General features: G+C 46.3%; 1 long non-coding RNA gene across 2 annotated transcripts in view; it reads left to right on the forward strand.

The window, feature by feature from the left end:
* Positions 1 to 22,868, forward strand: part of LOC144805407 (uncharacterized) — a 288,842-nt gene that overhangs the window by 30,959 nt on the left and 235,015 nt on the right. For both annotated transcript variants that reach the window (XR_013605509.1, XR_013605510.1), the window contains exons 2-4: positions 11,613 to 11,671; positions 11,767 to 11,855; positions 14,443 to 14,512. This is a non-coding gene — a long non-coding RNA (uncharacterized LOC144805407). The remainder of the gene's footprint in view (positions 1 to 11,612; positions 11,672 to 11,766; positions 11,856 to 14,442; positions 14,513 to 22,868) is intronic.

Raw genomic sequence — 22,868 nt, forward strand, 5'->3', positions numbered from 1 at the left:
ACCAGTTGTCTATACACGGACACCTGTCTTTTTTGTTCGTTTTCCCTATGTAGGGGGTGCGCAATTTTGTTCTCCCTTCCTCCTGGGAGCTGTGCAAGGGTGTCAGTCCCTGTGCATTACGTTTTGGGTTCCTACCCAGACGCTGTCAGCTTCACTTTAAAGGGAGTTATGCAAAGGTTATAGTCCTTTTGCATTTACACGGGTTCCCACCCTAGTACGTCATGAGTATCTACTCCTATGTGGTGTTTATCACATTTTTATTTCCACAGTCCACTGTGTCTGTTTGCTCACATATTTAGTTTATGATTTACTTTACTGACAGATTTTTACGCTTTTTTTGTTAAATTTGTTCTGTTTATATTGTATTTTACGTTACTACTTTTGCACTGTTATCTTTGCATTTCATATTTGTCTTTGCTTAAGGATAATGGTGTTTAGATGGGGAACCTGTAGTTTTCCATATCTTTCTTGCTTGTTTCTTCTTTTCCGTTTTCTTACTAAAGTCTTTTTCTCGTGTCTCTTGTGGACTCTGAGCTTTTCTGTCCCTTTCTGACGTGTTTTCTCTATCTCAGCCTGTAGTCCTGTGTTCTGTTAATTTTCTATTTTCCAGCTCCATTCATTCCTGCTCTGGCCAGTGGGTGTGCTTTGGAGTTGTGTGTTGTACTTTCTTTCCTCCTTTTCTCTTAAGTTGCTGCTTCTTTTCTTCTTCTCTGGTGTGAAAAAAGGGAGGATGGTTTATATGTTTGGGTTCCTTTCTTTTGTATTTCTTGTTATCTCCCGCTGCTTTTCTTTCATGGGTTTTCTCTCGACTTCATTCTTGTTGCTCTTCTTTTGGTGTTTTACAGTTCTGTTTGCTCTATTTCTCCTCTTTCTCATTTCTTCTCTTTTGTTCTTTCTCTGTTGTTTTTTTTATTAAGGACAAAGGGGGATACGTTGTATCTTGACTCCCATGTTATGCCTCCCCTCTCTGTGGAATCCTCATGTGATGTCACTTCACAGAATGTTGGGAGTCAAATAGACACAGTTGTCTGGGCTGAGCAGCATGCTGGCTGCTCCTGGTGGGGTCTCCCTGGGTCTCCCTTTGGTCTTGTTCCTATCTACTTATCATCTTGTAACTATCCTGAAATAAACCATCTTTAAACTACATGATCACTTGTGGACATGATCATTACAGAGTATATCTTCCCATTTGGACAAAATCGAGAAAGGGAGTTTGTATGAATGCACTCGGAATATAAAAATGCATCTTTTAGTAAAGATGAGTTTTATGCTCTAATTTCACTATTAGAAAGTAGGTATTTTCTTGCTTCCTGTGTGCCACTGCTGAGTTTGTGGTTTGACTATGTGGCTTTGGAGTGACAGGGGCTGGGGCTGTCCATTCTCTTCAGACAGCCACTGGGGGGGTTGAAGTGTGTCCTGCCTTCAATGGATGAGTCAGGGCTCGGCTGAATAGACCTGGGCTGCATTTAGTGTAGTGTAAGGAGATTTCCCTGCACCTGAAAGGGCCTGGTCTGCCTTGGACAATGCTGTCTCCACCTCCTGCCAGGAAGCCTGGCCAGGGAGAACAGAACTGGTATGGGCTGGGCCCAGACACTCTCTGCCAAGGGAACAAAGAGGAACTGAGTATAAATATTGGGGCCCACACCCCAGAACTTTAGAATTCGCTGGAATCAAGGAACCTGCAAAGAAGAAGAGCTGGAAGAACTGCAGGAGTAGTACTGCCTCTTTGCTGTGTTGTTGCTTTGTCGGGTTGGCCTGTAGTTGCTGCTTCTGCCTTGGGCAGTAAAAGGACTGGACTGAACTTTCTTAAACTTGTGCTGAGTATCTCCAAGAGCTTGAAACCGAACTTGCCTCCTGTTCATGAAGTCTCCAGGACAGCAAAGACTTCACTTACCTCTGGGTATCACCTCTGGAACCGCAGTTTCAGTTGCCACAGAGGGGGAAAGTAGCCGACTCCATGTCCTGAGGGCACCGCACAGGGCACAGCCGCATTTCGCACTGCAACTCTGGGGTTACCGACGACCACCGTCACCGAGCTGCTGCCTGTACGAGTCTTGAGGGCACCGCACGCTGCACTGCTATGCTTCACTTAGCAATCACAAATGGTTGCAATGACCGGCCCGCACCAACGTGATCGTCTTCAACTGAAAGGTACTGTTTACGAGTCTGCCGACACCATGACCGATGCAGTCGGACGGAACTGTTGGATTCTGTTCTCAGCACCGCTGTAGCACCAGACGGAGATACAGACTTCAAGGAACTGCATTTTAAGTTTATTCTTGAAAAGTGCATATTTTGAAGAACTGAATGTTGGATTTGTATTGTTTTGTTTTTGTTTTGAATATATAAAGTATTGGATATTTTTCAAAAGTGGTGTGGTGTCCTTTTGTGGTGTTTTCACTTTGCTACTGTTGGTTATGTGCAAACGCTTTACTCACAGCCTCTGATATAAGCCTGACTGCTCATGCCAAGCTACCAAGGGAGTGAGCTGGGGTTATTACAGTAGTGTACCCCCCTTATCCTGAAGGGTTCCTATTTGAACAAAGGTGCAAACCATTGCCAACTAGAGACCCCCATTTCTAACACACGGTCACCCAGATGGGCATCATTGTGCTGAATAACAGATGTATATCGTTACCCAAGTCACTGGTACACATTTTATCGACTTCAGAAGGATGAAAGACTGAGTGGACTTGCCAGGATTTGAATCTGTAACCATAAGGTCAAATACAGGCCCCTACAGTGGGCGCATTTGTCCAATAACCCACCAGACCCAGCTGGAAAAGCATAAATGACAAACAGTGACCAGGGACCCTAAACTAAATGAGATCCTAAAGGCCAGCAGCATCCTACAAACGTCCAGCACTAAGTGTAATCTGCAGACAGAAAGCATTAAAAAATAAAAACTATTCTTGAAATGTTTTTATTGTAAGATCTGCTGTGAGGCATGCACCAGATATGCACAGCCTTATCACAAACCCCAAACTACACACCCACCTTATCGCAGAGACTTGCCTTTTAGACTCCTGTGCCGTGAGCTGCAGCTTCTCATGCTTCCGACATACTCCCGATATACTACCTGAAAAACACCAACAACACCATAGTTTTGGGGTAGCAGCAATACACGGAGAAACCCTTTCCATGACCCACTTCACGCAAAAAAAATGAAATCTGGGAGATTGTGAAGATCAGAATCACACTGTGCCCCAATGTCGGCCTCAGAATCCTCTCCTGCCTACAGCTGGCAACTTCATGAACCATCCCTCCACCCCGATGACAGACGAGTACCTGCACCCACTCCTAATATCAGAAGACTTTGCATTCTGGCTGGAGAATAGCACCGCCCCTTCTTTAAATTATTCAGATACCTGTGGGAGCTTGCAACTGAAAATCGGGTCAACACTACCATCAGACAACAGGCAAAACTGCTCAGAGAATGTGCACACTACCCTCAGACCTCGGATAGCACCACCCAGACACTGTAAACAGTACCCTCAGACAACATGAAGCACTGCACAGACACTACATACTCTACCCTCAGACAACAGGTAACAATGACCGGACACTGCAAACACTACCTTCAGAGGTAACACTACCTGGACACTGTTAACTCTACCCTCAGACAAGAGATACCACTGCCCAGGCAACATAAACACTACCATCAGACAACAGGTAACACTGTAAACACTAAAAACAGACAACAGATTGGACACTGTAAACACTCCCCTAAGACAACATGCAACACTTCATACAGCGCCCTAAGACAAGTAACACTGCCTGACACTGTAAACACTAAAAGCAGACAACAGGTAACACTGCCCAGACATTGGAAACACTACCCTCAAAGGTAACACTGAACAGACACTGTAAACCCTCTCCTCAGACAACAGACAGCACTGCCCAGACACTGTAAACACTCCCGCCAGACAACCGATAGCACTGCCCAGACACTGTAAACACTCCCGCCAGACAACAGATAGCACTGTCCCATCGTGCTGGAAGGAGGCAATAGTAACCCCCCCTGCTTAAAAAACCCTCATTGGACCCTGGCTGCCTTGGGAATTACAGACCTATTACCCTTTTACCGTTTCCTGTAAAGATAATGGAGCGCATGGTTAGCCGAGCTCTCTATGGCTTTTTGAAAGGTAATAACACGCTGGGGGAAGATCAATTTGGCTTTCGGCCAGGTCATTGGACTGAGACAGCGGTGGTCACGGTGCTGGACAATCTTCGAATGCATGTGGACAGGGGGCAATCGGCGACATTGATTTTGTTGGACCTGTCCGCCGCATTCAATACTGTGAACCACGCTGTCTTACTGGCAAGACTGGATAGAGGTGGGGGTGACAAGCGTGGCTCTGCGGTGGTTTCAGTCTTATCTGACAGGTAGACGGCAGGCTGTCGCTTTGCCCCCTTTTCAATCAGATTTTTGTGTCAGTAAACATGGGGTCCCTCAGGGGTCCTCAATCAGCCCCATTTTATTCAATGTTTATATGTGGCCATTACTGGATGTTATTAAAGCCAATAATATAAGTGTTGTTAAATACGCTGACAACACTCAACTGATTGTGTCCTTGGATGGCGACCATGCAGACTCCCAAGAAACATTCCATAAGTGTATGCGTGAAATGACGTCTTGGTTGAGAAACAAGGCTCTGCAATTCAACAGTGACAAGACGGAGATCTTGCACTGTGGGGCGGGTAGAGTGCCGTCAGTTTTGCCCTCTGACTTCTGGCCCATTCCTACAGACACACCTCCGGTTCCTGAGAGCATGGTTCGCAATCTGGGGGTTAGCTACAATGAGAAGCTTAACCTGGAATCACATGTAAATAAAGTATTTAGACATTGTTACATGCTCATCAAAGGACTACATAAGGTACTACCACTACTGCTGCCTCAGGTCAGAGGCTTAGTGGTTAGGAGTGTTGTTCTCAGCCGCATGGATTATTGTAATGCTTTGCTACTGGAGTCTCCGTGTTATTTGATCTCGCGGCTCCAGAGTATCCAGGCGGCAGCAGCAAAACTTGTTCTTATGAGAACGCGCAGGTCTTCTACTTCTCAAGCCTTGGCTGACCTGCATTGGCTCCCAGTGAAGCAAAGGATATTGTTCAAGTCCTTGAGCATTGCCTTTAGAGCGCTTCACTGGCTTGGATCCAAACCGCTTCAGGCTAGGTTCGGATGGTATGTACCAGCACGTAGTCTGCGCTATTCAGCAGCTAATCTTGCAATCATTCCAAATAGTAAGAGATCTACAATGGGGGATGAGCTTTTGGCGTAGCAGCAGCTCGCTTATGGAATAGCCTCCCCCCGGAATTGAGGCAAATACAGGATCTGCTGCTGTTTCGAAAGAAAATCAAGACCTGGCTTTTTCCCAGAGTTTAACCAGCCGGCCGGTCAGTTTCTGCAGTTGCGTTTCTATCTTTATTCCACTGTGTCTCAGTGCCAGGATGCTTGTAGGGTTACAGAGCGCTTTACAAATGCAAATGCATACATACACTGCCCAGACACTGTAAACACTCCCGCCAGACAACAGATAGCACTGCCCAAACACTGTAAATATCACCCTGAGACAACAGTAACACTGCCCAGACACTGTAAACTCTACACTCATGGGTAACACTACCCAGACAATGTAAACTGTACCCTCAGACAAGTAGCACTGCCCAACACTGCAAACACTGTTTTGCCTCTATAAAAGTGAATTGGGGGCGTGGCCAAGATTACGGACGGCTAGGATGCGCTTTTAGATGGCTCCGTGCCACCGCATAAATAAGCATATAATTCGAGCCCGCCGGTTCCTAGTAGGATGCCCTGGGTGTAAATACCAGCTCCTGAGAGAAGGTGGTACAAGCGGATCCTTGCGGAAGCAGCATAGAACCCTGGGCGCGAAAGAACGAAAGGCTAAGAGTACCGGCGGTCTCTGGACCGGGACCTGTGTCTTATAGTACACTGACGTCCACCAAAAGAGTGATGATCCTCCATGGGGTAGAGCTGCGTGGAACGCGTAGACAGGGGAGCTACTTGATCCCCCTCCCCCTCAAGGGCATGCCTGCTCCTGTGGCGTGTGACGAGCAGCCTGCCCATCTTTTGGCCCATCTCTCGCTCTGCAGGGCCACATCGAATAATTGGCACGAAGATAGCTGTTGCCCCCAGCCTCGACGCCATGGCAGGGAACAGGAACAAAAAAGAGAGCTCGCTTAAAGACATGTTCGGAAAGGCAGGCAGTTCTGGGATGGAAGATAAGGCTACAAGCCAAGGACCTGAGGCTCGGCTAGACACAGATGACGGAGAGGGTCCGGTCACTAAGGCATTCCTTGAAACACTGTTCTCACTACATGCAGACCTGCAGATGATGAACACCGAAATAGCATCGGAAATCAGGCGGTGCTACAGGTCCTATTGGCGGAATCCACCCTTTCAACTGCATCATGAGCTGAAGACGAACATGCTCCCGGGGGTACGGAGGGACTTGCGAGGCATTGAAGGAGGTGGTTTGAGGGGCTGTTAGTAGGATGCTCCCAGTACTGTACCATCCATGTCTCGCTCAGAGGTCCCACACAGGATCTCATGGAGGGTGGTCCTCTGGAACAGTCCTCCCTTGGCTGTAGTCTCCTCATACCGACCCGTGGGTCTTGACAGACTTTTGTCTCCTGTTGATTTCTGCAGTATATCCTTTTGTTGGTTATGGGTTCTTTCTATCTTCTTTCACTTCTTCTCCTCCGCACCAGCCAAGTCTCCAGAAGGGCTCCGAGAGTTCTACGAACTATGGCGCTCCATCGCTACCTCGCAGACGTGACGAGGACGAAGTGAACAAGCTGCATAGGGGCTTCCTAAACTCGCGCAATGCATAATATACGTTTGGTGAGCCTCAATGTTCGAGGCCTCAATAGTCCAGTAAAGTCCAAAGTGATTTTATCTTATCTAGAACACTCCGGGGAGGACATATGCTTATTGCAAGAAACCCACTTACTTGTCAAGGATACCCACCGTAAGCGCTCACCCAGGTTTCCCAGACCATACTGGAGCACTGACACAACTAAAAAAAATGGGGTTGTCATACTGCTTGCCCAGAGCTTCCAGGGAATGGTCACTGATGTGATAGCTGAACACAAGGGCAGAGCATTAGGGATTAGGCTCCAGTGAGGTCATAAACGGTTAACAGTGGCATCTATTTATGCACCAAACGAACACCAGTAACGCTTCTTGATTACCTACCTTAGCCACGCCAGACCAGGAGGTGGTGATAGTGTGGGAACCTGAACCTGGTAATGAATACAGACTTAGATCGCTGTGGGCATCACGCTACACAAGCTGCGACCCTCACTCAGACTGGACATCAATGGCGTATGAATAGCGGCCTTAATGATATATGGAGTCAGACACACCCCTCCGCCAAAGACTACACATACTTCTCTGCGGCCCATAGATCCTATGCCCCTATTGATCATTTTCTCATCACAGATGCACTATAGGGATGCGTAGCTGAAGCAACAATTGAATCCCATTCCCTCTCTGATCATGCTCTGATCTCGCTGAACCTAGGTGCCTCTCAACCATGCGCGTCACGATGGCTTCTTCGTGACGCCATGCTTCACTCCGGCCAGATAACTAAAGCTATTAGCAAGGCAATCAAAGACTATCTCACCACCAATGACCGAGACTAGATTCACCCATCGTCCTTTTGGGAAGCATTAAAACTAGTTATACGAGGGGAATTAATAGCCACATCAGCAAGCGAAAACAAGCTACGGAAAGAACAGAGGAAGCAAATAGAGGCATCAGTAGCAGAACTAGAATCCATACACAAACTCACCGGTGCCCCACGCTTCTAGAGGGAATTGGAGAAGAAACGCTTCATTCTCCACCGATTGGACTTAGATAGAGCGGAATATCCCTTAGTGCATCTACGGCACAAATTCTTCCTTAACGGAAATCCTTCTGGCGGCATGCTAGCCCATAAGCTACGCCAAAGAGAGGTTACCGGAACGATACCGGCAATCGAAGACCCGTCCGGGACTCTAGTATACGCAAAATTGCAGAAACTTTCCGAGTCTTTTACACCAAACTTAGTGCGGAGGAAGACTCTACACATGGAGATGTAGCTAGTTATCTCGATGGTGCGCAGCTGGATGCACTGCCTACTGATACTGCGTCTCACATTGATCGCCCTTTCAAGGTTTACAAGGTAGTGACAGCACTAGCCAGTCTCTAAACCTCTAAGTCCCCGAGTCTGGATGGCTTTACCCCCCTGTTCTATAACAAATTCTGTCAGACACTTGCCCCTGTTCTGACACAGCTTTTAACTCATTTATTGATACCGGAGCACTCCCTGATTCCCTCTCAGAGGCCTCCATCTTAGTATTCACAAAACCATCTGAAGATCCCGTTGAATGTGCATCCTATCGGCCAATCTCATTGCTCAACGTCGACGCCAAATATATTCACGGGCATTCTGGCTGCCCTCATTCATCCATACATGGCTGGTCTCATTGACCCAGACCACGCCCGATTTATACTGACGAGACAATGCGGGGACAATATAAAACACCTTATACATCTCAGCGACCTTATCGACTGCTCCCGAAAGGAGGCCTTCCTGCTATCTGTCGACGCAGAAAAGGCCTTTGGCAGGGTTCGCTGGCCTTTCCTATTTGAGACGCTCCACTGCTTCGGAAAAAGATTTCTCGGATGGCGAGATGCATCTATAACTCACCTAGGGCATCCGTCAAGGTCAACGGATTTTCCTTGGGCTTTTCCCCATACACAGCGTCACACGACAGGGGTGACCTCTTTCCCCTCTGCTCTTTGCCCTGTATATGGAGCCAATGGCCCAGAGGGTTAGAGACAATCCGTTGATCTCCAGGGTCCGCCTGGGGGCTGACATACATACTATAATCCTCTACGCGGACGACGTGGTCCAGTCCTTGACAAATCCCAAGAATTTGCTTGTGACCATAGTGGGCGAATTCTCGTGGTTCAGTGAGGTGACGGGCTTCAAGGTGACCCTTCCCAAGTTACAAATACTGAATCTGTCTACTACCCCGGACTCGGTAGATGCCCTGTCCAGGCATTTTCCATTCACTTGGACCAGCAATCACATACCATACCAGGGTATTTCCTTAGCATGAATCCCTAATAAGACACTAACAACTAACTACGGGCCACTTCTAGAACAGACTATTAAAACCCTCTCCACATGGTCATGATCGGGTCTCTCTTGGGCGGGTCATGTTGCAGCAGTTAAAATGACGATAATGCCGCGCATATTGTACATATTTCAAACTATCCCCCTTTCCCCACCTGCGGTTACATTGTGGAACCTACAGTGGGCCATCAACCACTTCACCTGGGGTGGGAAGCAACCGCGACTCAGCTTTGCGCAGATCACAAAACCCAAGTTAGGTGGGGGGCCCAAGTGATGTCCAGGTATTTTCAAGCATCGCAACTACCCTTCATTCTTGAGTGGAACCACCCACTTTCAGAGAAACATTGATCGTTTAGGAACCAAATAATTGCAGGAGCGAAAACTTGGGGAGAGATTTGGCTCCCGCGTAGGCATAACCCATGGGGGCTTTACCTCTCCCCGGTGATGAAAACTACCCTAAAAGTATGCGACGCAACTGCAATCCACCATGGCTTTACTTCATTCCCCTCCCCGCTAACTCCATTGGTGGACAACCCTGACTTCCCGCCTGCGTCCAAATCAAAAACATTCCAGCGGTGGCGTGAGAAGGGTAATCAAGAAGTAGAAAAAGAAGTAATCAAGACAGGGCCATTCCCTTTGATCAGCTTCAGAAAGACTACGAAATCCCTGCCACTGACTAGTACGCCTATAATCAAGCGTGTCACTGGGGGTAAACAGTGTTTACAACTAATTTTTTACCCCGCAGGGATTCACAACGTGGTCGTTTCAAAGACGAGTTGTGATTCCGCATACCATTACTCCGCAAGTCGGAACAACGGTTTGCGGGGGCGGGGAGGTGTTGGATTTAAAATCCAACACCTTCCCTAGTGTCCGCACATACTGTAGTTGGAATAGTAAATTATACTATTCCGACTTCCAGCACCCCTCCTCTGCAAGTTGTTGTTCTGACTTGCGGAGTAATGGTATGCGGAATCACAACGCGCCCGTTGTAACGACTGCATTGTGATTCCCTGCGTGGAAAAAGAATGCGGGATTTAAAGGTATATTCGTCACTGGGTAACCTACCCGGAGATGAGACCAGGAGCTTCTCGTCCATTAGCCCAGTATGAAAAGTGGCTTATTATTAAAAGCGACGGCAAGCGCCTTATATCAACACTGTATTCTTTCCTCTCAGTTAGACACCACACCAACGAACTCTAAGGGACAGTTAAGGTGGGAGGAGGAAATAGGCAGATCCCTCACAGACAAGGAGTGGCAGGACATATTTTTTAGAACACATCACACTGCACACAACATCCCGGGTACGGAAGCAGCTTATAAAGTTGCCTCATACTGGTACTTAACTGCGCCCCGACAGAACCACTGGAACAAAGACTGACCCCGACTTACTGCTGGCGTGGCTGCGGGCAGACAGGCTCATTATTACATCTACTTTGGCATTGCCCCAGATTAGTAAGATACTGGGATCTGATACTCCAGGACATAAATGAAGCCTTTGAGACAGATATCCCGTGCTTCCCTGCCTATATTTTGCTGGGTCTTCCTAATCCACTAACATTTCCCTTGCGCTCTTTAAGAGGGAGGCAGATAGCCTTAGCCCTTAATGCGGCAAGTTTTATCACTGTTTTGGGTAATATGATTGGTTATGTGGATTTCCTATTTGTATTAAATATTCACCTGGTATTCTTTTTTGCAGTCTGTTTCTGGACAACTGTCCTCCTAATACGGGTGTTCTTTTGAGGTGTCACTAGGTCTCTTCTCTTTGGTATCGAGGGCGCACAACTCAATCTTTCCTTTGGATGCATTGTCTTGTTTGTGGTTTCACGGTTCTTAACTATAATTTTAATCTCAAGAAAGAACATTTTGGAATGCGGTGTTACACAAAAGATCTTGCAGCAGGGATACCGTGGTTGATTACTACATAAGCATGAGACTATGTAGTTTATTTATGGTTTTCTGTTTATTTGTAGCCTGATGAAGTCGATGGTGGATATACCCTATTGACGAAACATATGTTGGCTGCAAAGGTTATCAATACTGCTGGATGCATGTAGAGATAGGAAATAAAGCACTGCTGATTAAATAGGACTATTGTACATGTAATAACTCTTAATTTTGTTGTTCAGGGGATCTTATATTTTAGAGTCGGAAGTGTTGGCTCCCTATTGGAGTGTATGGTGGCCACATCTTCTCCTTGGAGCACCTCTATGAATGAGGTCGTTCAGATAAATTAGGTACACACATGTTTCCGCAATCTTATGACCTTTCCACCTGTCTGTCTTGCATTGTGTGATGTAACTTTAGTTTGTTGCTGCAGACATGATGATGTAACTTTAATTCGCTCATAGCTCTTTTAATGGTAGAAAACTATATTGATTACTTCTTGATGTTTTTAGGTTCATCAATTAATTCACTGTCATCCATGTGTGAGTGGTGGCTAAAATATCTGGTATTGTTCTCCTGCAGATTGGTACGCCTGATATTGGAAGTGTCCGCTAATATATACTTTTAGGATTCCAAGCAAGGTAAGTAGCATCTAATGGGGAAGTGGAAATGGCACAAAAAGAATCACTGAAATGATTTGGGTTTTCTTTTTTCACATATGTTCTACTATGTGAAGGATCGCTGACTCCCAAGCCTTCAGATGCTAAGGATTGCTGACAAGCGCAAAAGAAGAGGCCCCCTACTATTAAGATAAAGTTCCTTAAGGTAGGGAAAAATCAATCCATGTACAGATTTAAGGCAACCATTCAATAAACAATAATTAAATGCTAATCAATAGACAAAGGTCAGAAAGCGCCAAAGACAACAAATAATTTATCAAAAATACAAAATGAGCATTTATTAAGTGTTAAACAATTAGAAAAAAATTAATCGTTCATTCACTTTCATGTCCATCATACAAACTCACATACATACTGAAGACACATTTAAAACATTGTTGGTATGATGACATATTGCTCAACACTGATAGATTGACACAATATATAAAAAACAATATCACTTGGAGACTGAGTGGCACAAATTCAAGTGACTGGTGGAATTCTACGTCTGTGTCTGCGCAACAGGAGTGCCTTCGCCAGGAAGAGGGCCACAGTACAAACAATTGATGAATATGTGAAGTAAAAATTGTCTTTATGAATGAGGAAGGTTCTTTCACGAATACAATGAGCGATAAGTATACAAAGAAGACATTTGCATTGAATGAAATAAGGGAGAAGAATGAGAGTAAAAGTGAAAATGTAAAGATATGACTCAAGATAATTACTTCAGAAGTGAATAGTAAGGTTATTGGAATAAAATTAGATGTGAAAATGGCAATATATAAAGATAGTGAAGGGAACCCAATGTGAATGATAAAAAAGGGGGGGAAATGGGTATCGGGACTGATCCCAGTGTGGTCGGCCACCAGAAGTCGTCCCAGGCTGAGGTGGTGGACCCGAGGATGAGGACCTCCACCCATCGCTCTCTGCAGTATTTGAACTCTCAAAACTTAGCAAAAGAGCGGCCTTCCATAGACCTGATTCCACAGACTATACTCACAACAGGCGCATCGTTAACAGGTTGGGGTACCCATTTCAATATTACACAGTACAGGGCTGTGGTCGGACTAATACAAACGTCTTCACATCAACTACGTGGAACTTCTAGCAGTGTTCCTAGCACTCAAAGCTTTTCTCACCCAACTTGTAGGCAAGACTGTCTGAGTACGCACAGAGAACATCACACAAATGTACTACCTACAGAAACAGGGAGGGACTCCCTCTCTCCAGTTGTCACGCTGTGCACAAAGCATTTGGAATTGGGCGATTCACCAAAAAATCTATCTCCTAGCAGAACACCTCCCAGGGGGTAGGCCATCAGATTGCAGCCCTGCGTAGCAGACACAGTCTGAGAAGCTAAGAAGTTCTTCTTCCCTACTTTAAAAATTGGGCTTTTCCACAGATAGATCTGTTTGCAACAGTACACAACGCAAAATACCCAAACTTTACATCCAGGTTCCCACAACCAGCATCCAAAGGCAATGCCCTTTGGATGATTTGGTCAGGTATATCTGCTTACGCCTTTCCGCCTCTCCTGCTAATTCCATTACTTGTTCGGAAACTCAGACAAACGTCCCTCACACTGATCTTAATAGCCCCCACATGGGCTCGCAACCTCGGTACACCACCCTGTTAGAACTCTCAGTGGTTCCACATCAAAAGCTACATCTCACACCTTGTATCCTCACTCAGATCCATGGGGAAGTCGGACATCCAATTCCCAGAGAACTCAACTTAGCGATTTGGCTCCTGAAGTCATAGAGTTTGGTTATGTACAACTACAACTAGACTTTATAAATATTCTCAAGGAAGCTAGAAAGCCTACTACTAGAGCATGTTATGCAGCAAATGGAAACGTTTTGTCGCCTATTGTAACAACAACAATATCAATCATCTTGATGCGTTTGTGCAGAACATCATTTGTTAACTGTTGCATTTACAGCAATGAGGAGTAACTTACACATCCATTTGTTTACACCTGGGAGTCGTAGCTGCATACTTGCAAAATAAACAACACCTATCTCTCTTCAGAGTACCAGTGATTAAAGCCTTCATGGAAGGATTAAAAAGGGTTATACGGCCAAGTATTCCCCCGCTCCAGAGTGGAACTTAAACAGTCCTTACAAGGCAAGTGGGCCTGCCTTTTGAACCAATGCACAAATGTCAGTTACAATTCCTATCATGGAAAGTTGCTTTCCTCATAACGACAAACTCTCTAAGGAGAGTTGATGAACTTCAGGCATTAACTATACAAGAGCCTTTCTTTCAACTTCACAAAGATTGAGTGGTTCTACGTAGCAATCCTAAATTTCTCCTTAAAGTAGTTCCTGCTTAGGGGTAATTCATGTGCGAATTCAAATTAAAATAATATAACATTAGCATTTTCATTATTAATTGAACCATCCTAATTCTTGTATAGAATTTATGTGCTGCAATGATAATAGCATCAGATAAAAGTAATTAGCAGTATAAGCACATTGAACAAAATAAATAGTTCCACCATCTTTCTAAAACAATGTACATATGCAAGCATAGAACAACTGTATGTAGCTTTTTCCTACAGTGCTTTCCCGTGTGTGTGTCTGTGTGTCTGTCTCCCATTCCCTGTAGGGAGAGTATGTAGCTCCCCGTTGTAGAAGAGTCGGTCAAGAAGGAGCACACTGCATTGAATAATTTCTTGGTATGCACTTTTTATTAGTATTGCAGGAAATCACAATGATTGATTGTCTCTTTTGTATTCTTCTTTCCCACAGGGTCTTCCACTTCAGTCCCTTAGGTGAGCCTCAGCCACCGTCGTCCCTTTGACAGAAGGAAAAGGCTCAGGTAAGTGTTTTTGCTTTATGGTTTAGTCAATGGAGGATGTGAGGGATAAATAATAGCTATGCATAAATGTGAAGGGAGGGGCTAGAGGTTGGAGCAACCAAAAGAAAAAGAGTAGCCGATGATTTCTGCTCTTGTCTTTCTTTTCTGTCTCACTTATTTCCTTTTCCCTGGGTCCATTTCACCCCTCAGCCTCCCCTCCCATCCCTCTCTTACTCAGCCCCTTTCCAAAACCCCATAGACGCCCATGCACCTGGAAGAGCCACGTCCCTCCGGGGCCATGGCGTGGTGACTCCGCGTCCTTCTGGTAGTAGATCATGCCTCCAGGTATTCTGAGGCTATTCCCCTCAGGACTACCACTGCTCCTGCAGTGGCTAGGTTCCTCATTAGCATCTTTACCAGGGTTGGCTTCCCTAAGGAGGTGTTGTCATACAGAGGTACCAACTTCATGTCTGGCTACTTGAAACACATGTCGAAGGAGTGTGGCGTGAATTACTGGTTCCCTGCCCTCTACCACCCACAATGTAATGGCTTTGTTTTGTTTTGTTTTTTTAGAACTTTATTTTAATTTTGTCAACATACAACCTGGCAGTCAGAGTATACAGAGACATATCATACCAATATGTTCTACGTAAGTAGGTTAATCAAGAAGCAGTCACTAATTACACATGCACTAATCTGCCTTCCCATTCTCCAGGTGATCAATAAGTGTCCCATTCCCCTAATTGGGAATGTACCTTATAATTATCATGTGGAGACACCTCCCTGCTCATCCCCAGTGTCGTAGTCTTTTGCCTCGTCAGTTTCAGAGCCAGAGTCTGTGTCTGTTGTCACTCGGGAAGCAGGAGCTTGGAGTTATCTGTAAGAGCACAGCAAGTGTTTAGTGTATCCTCAAATATGTCATCCTTTCTGCTAAGGCGCATATGTGTCTCCTCAGCTAGGGCCCAGTCGAGCGCATCTCTATGCCAGAGCGCAATCGTTAGGGCATGCTGGGACAGCCATGTGATTGCATTTTTTTTTTAAACATCTTTTTATTGAAAGAAACAGTTCCATCATAAGACACATCATGGAGCAGTGAAAGAGCAGTAGTGCTTACATTATAGAAAATCACATCAATTCAGTCATTAGCGGGTACAGTGATGAGATTGCATTTTTACGTCATGCCAGTACCATAGGCGACTGACCAAATTTATAGGTTACTAGCAGCCCGCCCCGGCGTTGCCCGGGGGAGAAGGGGGCTGGGGGCTGCATTTTAAGGCTCTGTGCACTCCCGTCTGGGCAAGACCGCATCCCTCCCGCCTCCCGCCACCCCGACATTGCCCAGCCCGCCTCCCGCTTCCAGCCCCGACATTGCCCAGCCCGCCTCCCGCCTCCAGCCCCGACATTGCCCAGCCCGCCTCCCGCCTCGATCCTCCCTCCCGCCTCCCGCCTCCAGCCTGCCTTTGCCTTACCTGAGCCGCCCGCAACGGACTCCACCGCCACTCCTCGCCGCACGTCACCGCTCCTCCCCGCATATCGTTATAACGTCTAGGTCGCGGTCAGCGCTACGTCGCGGCCGGTGCTTGTTTTATGGGACTACTTTGTTTAGAATTTTTTTTTTTTATTTACGTTTTTTTAAATTTAATGTCGCCTATGTCCATCTACACACCCTGAGGATTCCAACAATGTATTGGGTGTGTGGATTGGCGCTGTAGTTCCAGAGTTTACCTGGCCAAAAGGTGCAAGTTCTCTCTTTATAATAGTAGTATAGATTTTGCGCCCTTCTGGCATCTAAAGAGGCTTAATAAACAGCATTTGGTTGTCAGATCAATACTTAGTTGTGTGGCATGCACCATTTCTTCGACAGCTTGTTGCCAGAAGGAGTGTATTGCATCGCAAGGCCATGGTTTTTGTAAGAAATCAGCTGCCACTGTGTTGCAGCGCAGGCATATATCTGGGCAAGACACGACCATTCGATAAAGGTCTTGTGGCGTTAAGTAGGTTATTCGCAGAAAATTATAATGTATCAGTTGAAATTGGGCATTACTAGAAACCATGCATGCTAGTTCACAGGACCGCTGCCAGTCTTGATCATCCTTTGGAATGTCAAAGTCTAAATTCCAGGCCTCTCGGGTCCGTGTGTAGTGTCTACAGTACAGTTTAAAATGCAGCCCTTTGGGGGTGCGAGGGGTCGTGGCTCCTCCTCTTCCTTTTGGGGAGGTTACAACCAATACCAGCAGTACCATCCCTATCAGGGCCAACCGCGTTACTCCTCCTCCCTGCAACATCAGTCGTTTCGACAGGCGCAGGCTGCTTCTTACAAGCAGTACAGAGGGAAATCCTCCTGCTGAGGTAGAGATTCCTCAAAAAAGCAGTGCCAACTGTCAACCGCTCTTCCCATCAGTCCGACCAAAGTTGGAGGGCGGATCTCCCATTTCTTCTCCAATTGGTCCGCAATAACTACAGATCGATGGGTTTTGGACATGGTGTCCAGAGGCCACATTCTGGAATTTGTGAAATTCCCTCCAAATTCTCCCCAAGAGGCCCCCCTCCTGCCCGTCTGAAGGAACTTTTATGCCAAATCCATCTCATGTTAAGGAAAGGAACGATCAAAGTGTGCTGAATCTTCAAAGGGGTGCAGGCTTCTAGTCAAGATTCTTCCAAATCAAGGACAAATCGGGGGAGTGGCACCCCATTCTGGAACTTCGTTCCCTCAAAAAGATTCTCTAGAAGCAAACTTTCCGGATGTTGTCTCTCCTAGAAGTGCTTCAATTACTGCCTCAAGGGGATTACAAGCCAACACTGGACCTTCAAGATGCCTATTTTCATGTCCCTATCCTACCCAGACACAGAAACTTCCTGCGCTTTAGAGTGGATGGCAGAGATTTCCAATTCCAAGTCCTTCCATCTGGCCTTCGCTCTGCACCCGAATGTTCACCAAAGTCTTGGCACCGGTGGCAGCATATCTTGGTCAAGCTGATGTCCAAATATTTCGCTACCTCGATGACTGCCTTATAAAGGCACAGTTCTTCGCAGTCGCAAGCAGACACACTCAATCATGCCTGTCTGTGTCTTTCCATCAATCTGGAGAAGTCTCAGTTCACCCCCCTCAAGTGAGGACCTTCTTGGGGGCCATCATAGACACACAGAAAACAAGGGCTTTTGTCGCCAATGAAAGACAACAGCAGATTTCCAAACTGGCAACTCCTGTGCACATAAAAGTATGTTTCTGTTCGACAGTTCAAATCGCTTCTGGGGATGCTGTCTTCCGGTATTCCCCTAATTCCGAACTGTCGCCTCAAAATAGGACCCCGACTGGAGAACTCGACAACCAATTGCAACAAGTCTCAGGGTCCTTCGACGATGTCATCAACATCACATCTCAGATATGAAGAGCATTGGTATGGTGGACTCGCATACCAAACATTTCTGCAGTTTGTTTGTAGTGGATACTCCAAGTTTCATCCTCACGACAGATGCCTCCCTCGAATCGTGGGAAGGTCATCTTCAAGCCCTCACAGTCAAGGGGAAATGGGACACCCACCTATGAATTTGGCACATAAACCTTTTGGAGTTACTGGCGATATTCCCGGCTCTGAAGTCCTTTTACACCCTCATTCAAGGAGCTTCAGTGTTGATCCGAATGGACAACACAACAACCTGACCCCAGGTTACCCCCCATGCCGCACGGCTCCTCCGCTGTGACCGCGTCTCTGCCCCCGGCGCCGCAGGTTCGCCCCTGACCTTGGTGTCCCCCTGCTGCTACCTTCTCCTTCTTTCTGCTGCTGCCCTCACTTGTGACTTGTGAATTGTGCTTTTATTTCTGGACTTCTGCATTTTTCTGTATTTTTCGTAGTTGCTGTTGTATCCCTGCCCTCTGTGTGTGCCCTCCCGCTCCCCGCTGCTGCTCCCTGGCGGCCCGCCCCTTTTCTTTTGTACCCCCTGCCAATTGCCCGCTCCCGCCTCCCAGCTGCTCCTCCTTCCCACTTGGCCTCATATGGAGGCCGCACGGCGCAGGTGAGTGTGACCTGTGAAGAACCGGGCTTTATGGGCCTGGCGGCGCAGGACACGCTTTAATCTCCGAGGTCACCTGTCTTGTTGCACAGAGACACAGAACACTCTGTTGTCGTAGGAAACCGAATTTATTAGCTGCAGCTAGGCACAGTTGTCCTAGAAGTACACCAAGTATGTTCTCAGGAGACTGACACTTTACTCCGTGGCTCACACGCTTTTATAGTAAAAATGCAGTTGTACAAACATATACCTAATGCACGAAGTTACAGCCAGTCAGAAGAGTTTGAAAACAAAGTGTTGTGCAACCGGAATGTTCTCTGCTTACATGTTTGTGTGTTATCCGGCCCCTCAAGTTAATCAGTCTGGAATAAAAAGGCATGTCTTGCATGCTTCAAAGGAAAGGTTGTAAAATAGGAAAACAAGAGGAGAGAATAGCGAAAGGCCGATAGATAAGATACGGCAAGAGAAGAATGCTAAAGGCTTAACAGATAGTTGGTACAAGGATTAGTTAGGCCGGGCGTTATCTGGGCTTGGTTTCGGACAAGGACGGAGGGGGTCTTGCGATACGTTGCAGTCAAAAGGGCAGAGACAATTCGTTCGTCGAGCGGCCTGTGTAAAGGCAACACAAAATGGCGGATGAATGTAAGATGGAGTCGAATTTAGTGAACCTCAGACCCTCCTTTTGCCATTACACAGGCAATACACAACGATTCACGTTAGTCTGAGTCGATGTCGATGATCATGAGGTCGTCAAGCTGTTGTTGCAACATCATCTTCATGTTCTCTGTCCTCTGTGACATAGGTTTGGGAACACACATAGTGGCACAAAGAACACAAATTGCGGTACCACATTGCAAACAAAGGCAGCATGAAAAGATGATAGCCAAAACTATTCCAATGAAAGTCAATGCCTTCCATTCCCATGGACAGGAGTCCCATAACCATCCCGTTAATGACCAGACCCCTTCGTCCTGGTGAATGGATTTAGAGATTAGGTGTAATCTGGAGATAGCCTGGTATACTGTCGGGGCGTTGTCTGGTATGTAAATACAACAGCTAGACCCAATAAATTAGCATATTCTGCCTCTATCTGCAAGAATAACATCCAACACCATTCTGTTCTGTAAAGTTACGAGACGGTCCGCCTGAAGCTCAGCGGTGAGGTTACTCAATGCCCCCACCGTATTGTTTACTGTAGCCTCGACAACGCGAATAAGGTGTCTGATGTCTCTGCTATTGGCCATAGGGTCCCAAAATGGGAGGAGTCCTTTGATAAAGTCCCCTCCCTCTTGTCCTGCCGTGTCTCCTGAAGCGATAACCCCTCTCCCGTACCTAGTCTTATGATGTCCCGAAGGGGCTGTATATGTTGGAGGAAGGAGGAAAGTCACATAACACGATCCCGAAAAATTGGTTGGCAACCATGTGTAGGCTCTATCATGACAGACAAAATATGTACCTTGAGCTTGTATTAACAGAGGAGAAGTCTGAGATGAAAAAGTATAAGTATGGGTACAAGTGCTCTTTCCTAATTGTGCTTTGGCATTCTGACCATTCCCTTGCAAACAGTAATGGCCTCGACGGGGTAGAGTCCAAACGGGCGGAGATCTTTTTCATCCAGCCCTATCTGTAAGGCTGTTTTTGTATCGGGTCAAGTTCCAACCATCATATGCTTGCTTCTCGTCAGGTGGGATCTTCCCACCTTCACCAGTATTCCTTGTCATGGCTACTATTCCCTTCATCAAGGGATCGTGAGCAACATCAGTATTAACAGGGTATCGAGGTTGGTGCTCATGTGTGTTGGAAAACATGGCCAGAAACGCCCAGGAGGATCCATCATAAGAAAACGGCAAGACTAAAAATGGCATCCCCTTATCCGTGCTGTGAGGCATGAGCCCACGAGCCCACAGACCCAACAATCGGTGGTGTTAGTGACCAGTTGATGCTGATGCAACAACTGTATGAATGAATTGTTAAAGTATTCCGTTCTCCTGGTCTGTTCATGTTCAGAGAGGGTATGTAGCTGGTTCGGGGAGACAGTAGTGTGAAAAGATATAGGGTGAGAGGTGGGTGTAGGTACAGGTATTGGCTGCAAAGTGTGAGTAACCCAACCCACACAAGCTAATAAAACACATAGAAAAATCAAAACACATAATACTATGCCACATCTACTAAACAATAATTTACAATATTTCTTTTTCATTTCTGCTCTTTTATCATTTTCCGAATCACCAGAATTCATCCTCTAAAGTGTTGCTCGTGGCAATCTTCCTATCTCACTTAGTTGTGGTTATTAGCCGTCCTATGACACTGAAGGTCCTGCAGGCCTATTGCCACTACTCAGATCATAAACCAAGTCTCCTACCACGACCCTGCAACTTAAATTGGATGATTCCAGTATCACACAGGAAAGGAGAGAAAAAAATATATATGCAATTCAAAATTTGAAATGTAAGTTCAGAAAAAGGAAAAGTTTTCAAATGTCTCTTGTCTTTCTAGGCCTTAGATTGTATTTGTTTTTGTTCGGCACAGTCTGGTCCTGAAAAAGTGTCTCTGGATCAGTTGTATCTATTCTGAGATGCGATGGTACAGCTTCTTGCAAAACATCATCGTCTTCCTTCTCAGTCCGAGTCCATTCTAGGTGTGCATCGCCAAAAGGTACAAACCGGGGGACCCTTTCTCCTTCAAAATCACCTATACCTTCGCGGACCCACTTGTCAAAAGGCAAAGGCAAGGGTACCTTTTTGCAGTGCACACCATGAATCCAGTTCTTTTTCCCAACAACCTTCACAGCTGTATGTGTCGTCAGCAGGACCTGTCTTGGCGGTCCCCAGCGGGGCTCCAGATTCTTTTTTCTTTGGAAATTCTTCAGACACACCCAGTCCCCAGGTTGGATGGTGTGCCTGGGATCCGAAGAGGCCTGAGGCAAAAGCGTCTTGTACCTGCTGATGGGGAACACGCAATTTAGTGGTGTGGTCATGCAAATAATGAACCAACATTGGATACTCTATATCCGAGTACTTTTTGGGCCTAGGGACACCCCAGACATTAGCCGGGCATCCGAACACAATTTCATATGGGCTAAGTCCCACACGAGAATGAACAGCTGTTCGGGTGGACAAGAGAGCCAAAGGTAAAGCATCGGCCCAGGCAAGACCCGTGCTGGCCTGTATCTTTGCAAGTTTAAGCTTGAGAGTGCCATTATAGCACTCTACCAAACCCGCTGACTGAGGGTGATTTGCCGCATGGAATTTCTGCTTAATACCAAGACCTGTACATACTTTCTGCATGATTTGGCCCACGAATTCACTTCCATTTTCACTCCAGACAATTCGAGGTAAACCAAACCTCTGGAAGTATTCCTTCAGAAGGACCTTGGCTGTAGACAAAGCAGTATTATCCTTTAGGGGGTAGGCCTCTATCCATCTAGAAAAGGCACACACCACCACAAAGACATACTTTAGGTTATTGCATCTCTCCATATGAATGTAGTCTATCTGCAACACCTCAAAAGGATACGTTCGGGGAGCAAAATGGCCTGCTGGAGTTGGTGTCCCTCTTCCTGGGTTATGCATTAATCAAACAATGCAATGCTTAACTAGATTGTCTGCACATTTAGGGATTCCCGCATTCTGCCATACCGGAGCCAAAAGCTTGCATATTCCTTTCGCACTGATGTGGGCTGGACCATGCGCCATAGTCACTACTGGAAGTACATAGGCGTCTGGTAGCAGCCAACACTGATGTTCTGACAATTCTATCCAACACCCCGTCACATCTAACATTCCCGTACCATCTTTCCACTTACTTAATTCTTTCTCTGTAGCCTCTTCCTGAATCATTTTCACACTTTCTACTGTGTCCTCACACATTCCTCCTTGACTGACCCATCTGGCAGGTCCAGCAACATACATACGACTTGTCACATCTCTAGCTGTCTCTTTTGCTATCTGATCCACAAAAGCATTTCCTTCACCTACGTCATCAGTGATCCTCTTATGTGCACTACACTTCACAATCGCTATCTGAGTGGGCAAGGCAAGTGATTCTAAGAGGTCATTTACTAGCTGGCCATGCTGTATTTTAGTACGGTGTGAGGTAAAGAATCCTCTTTCCTTCCAGAGGCGGCCAAAACTATGGGCCACCCGAATGCGTATTGGCTATCGGTGAACACATTCACTGTTTTTCCTTTAGCCAATACACAAGCTCTTGTCAGAGCTATCAATTCAGCTGCCTGGGCTGAATTCTTCCTAATGCTTGCTGTTTCTACAATTGTATGCAAAGTGGTAACAGCATAGGCTGCAGTCGTTTCACCATTGGGAAGCTTAAAACAAGAACCATCCACCCATAGGATCCCATCCGGGACCAG

The sequence above is a fragment of the Lissotriton helveticus genome (assembly GCF_964261635.1).
Source record: "Lissotriton helveticus chromosome 1_1 unlocalized genomic scaffold, aLisHel1.1 SUPER_1_unloc_1, whole genome shotgun sequence".
NCBI classification, from domain to species: domain Eukaryota; kingdom Metazoa; phylum Chordata; class Amphibia; order Caudata; family Salamandridae; genus Lissotriton; species Lissotriton helveticus.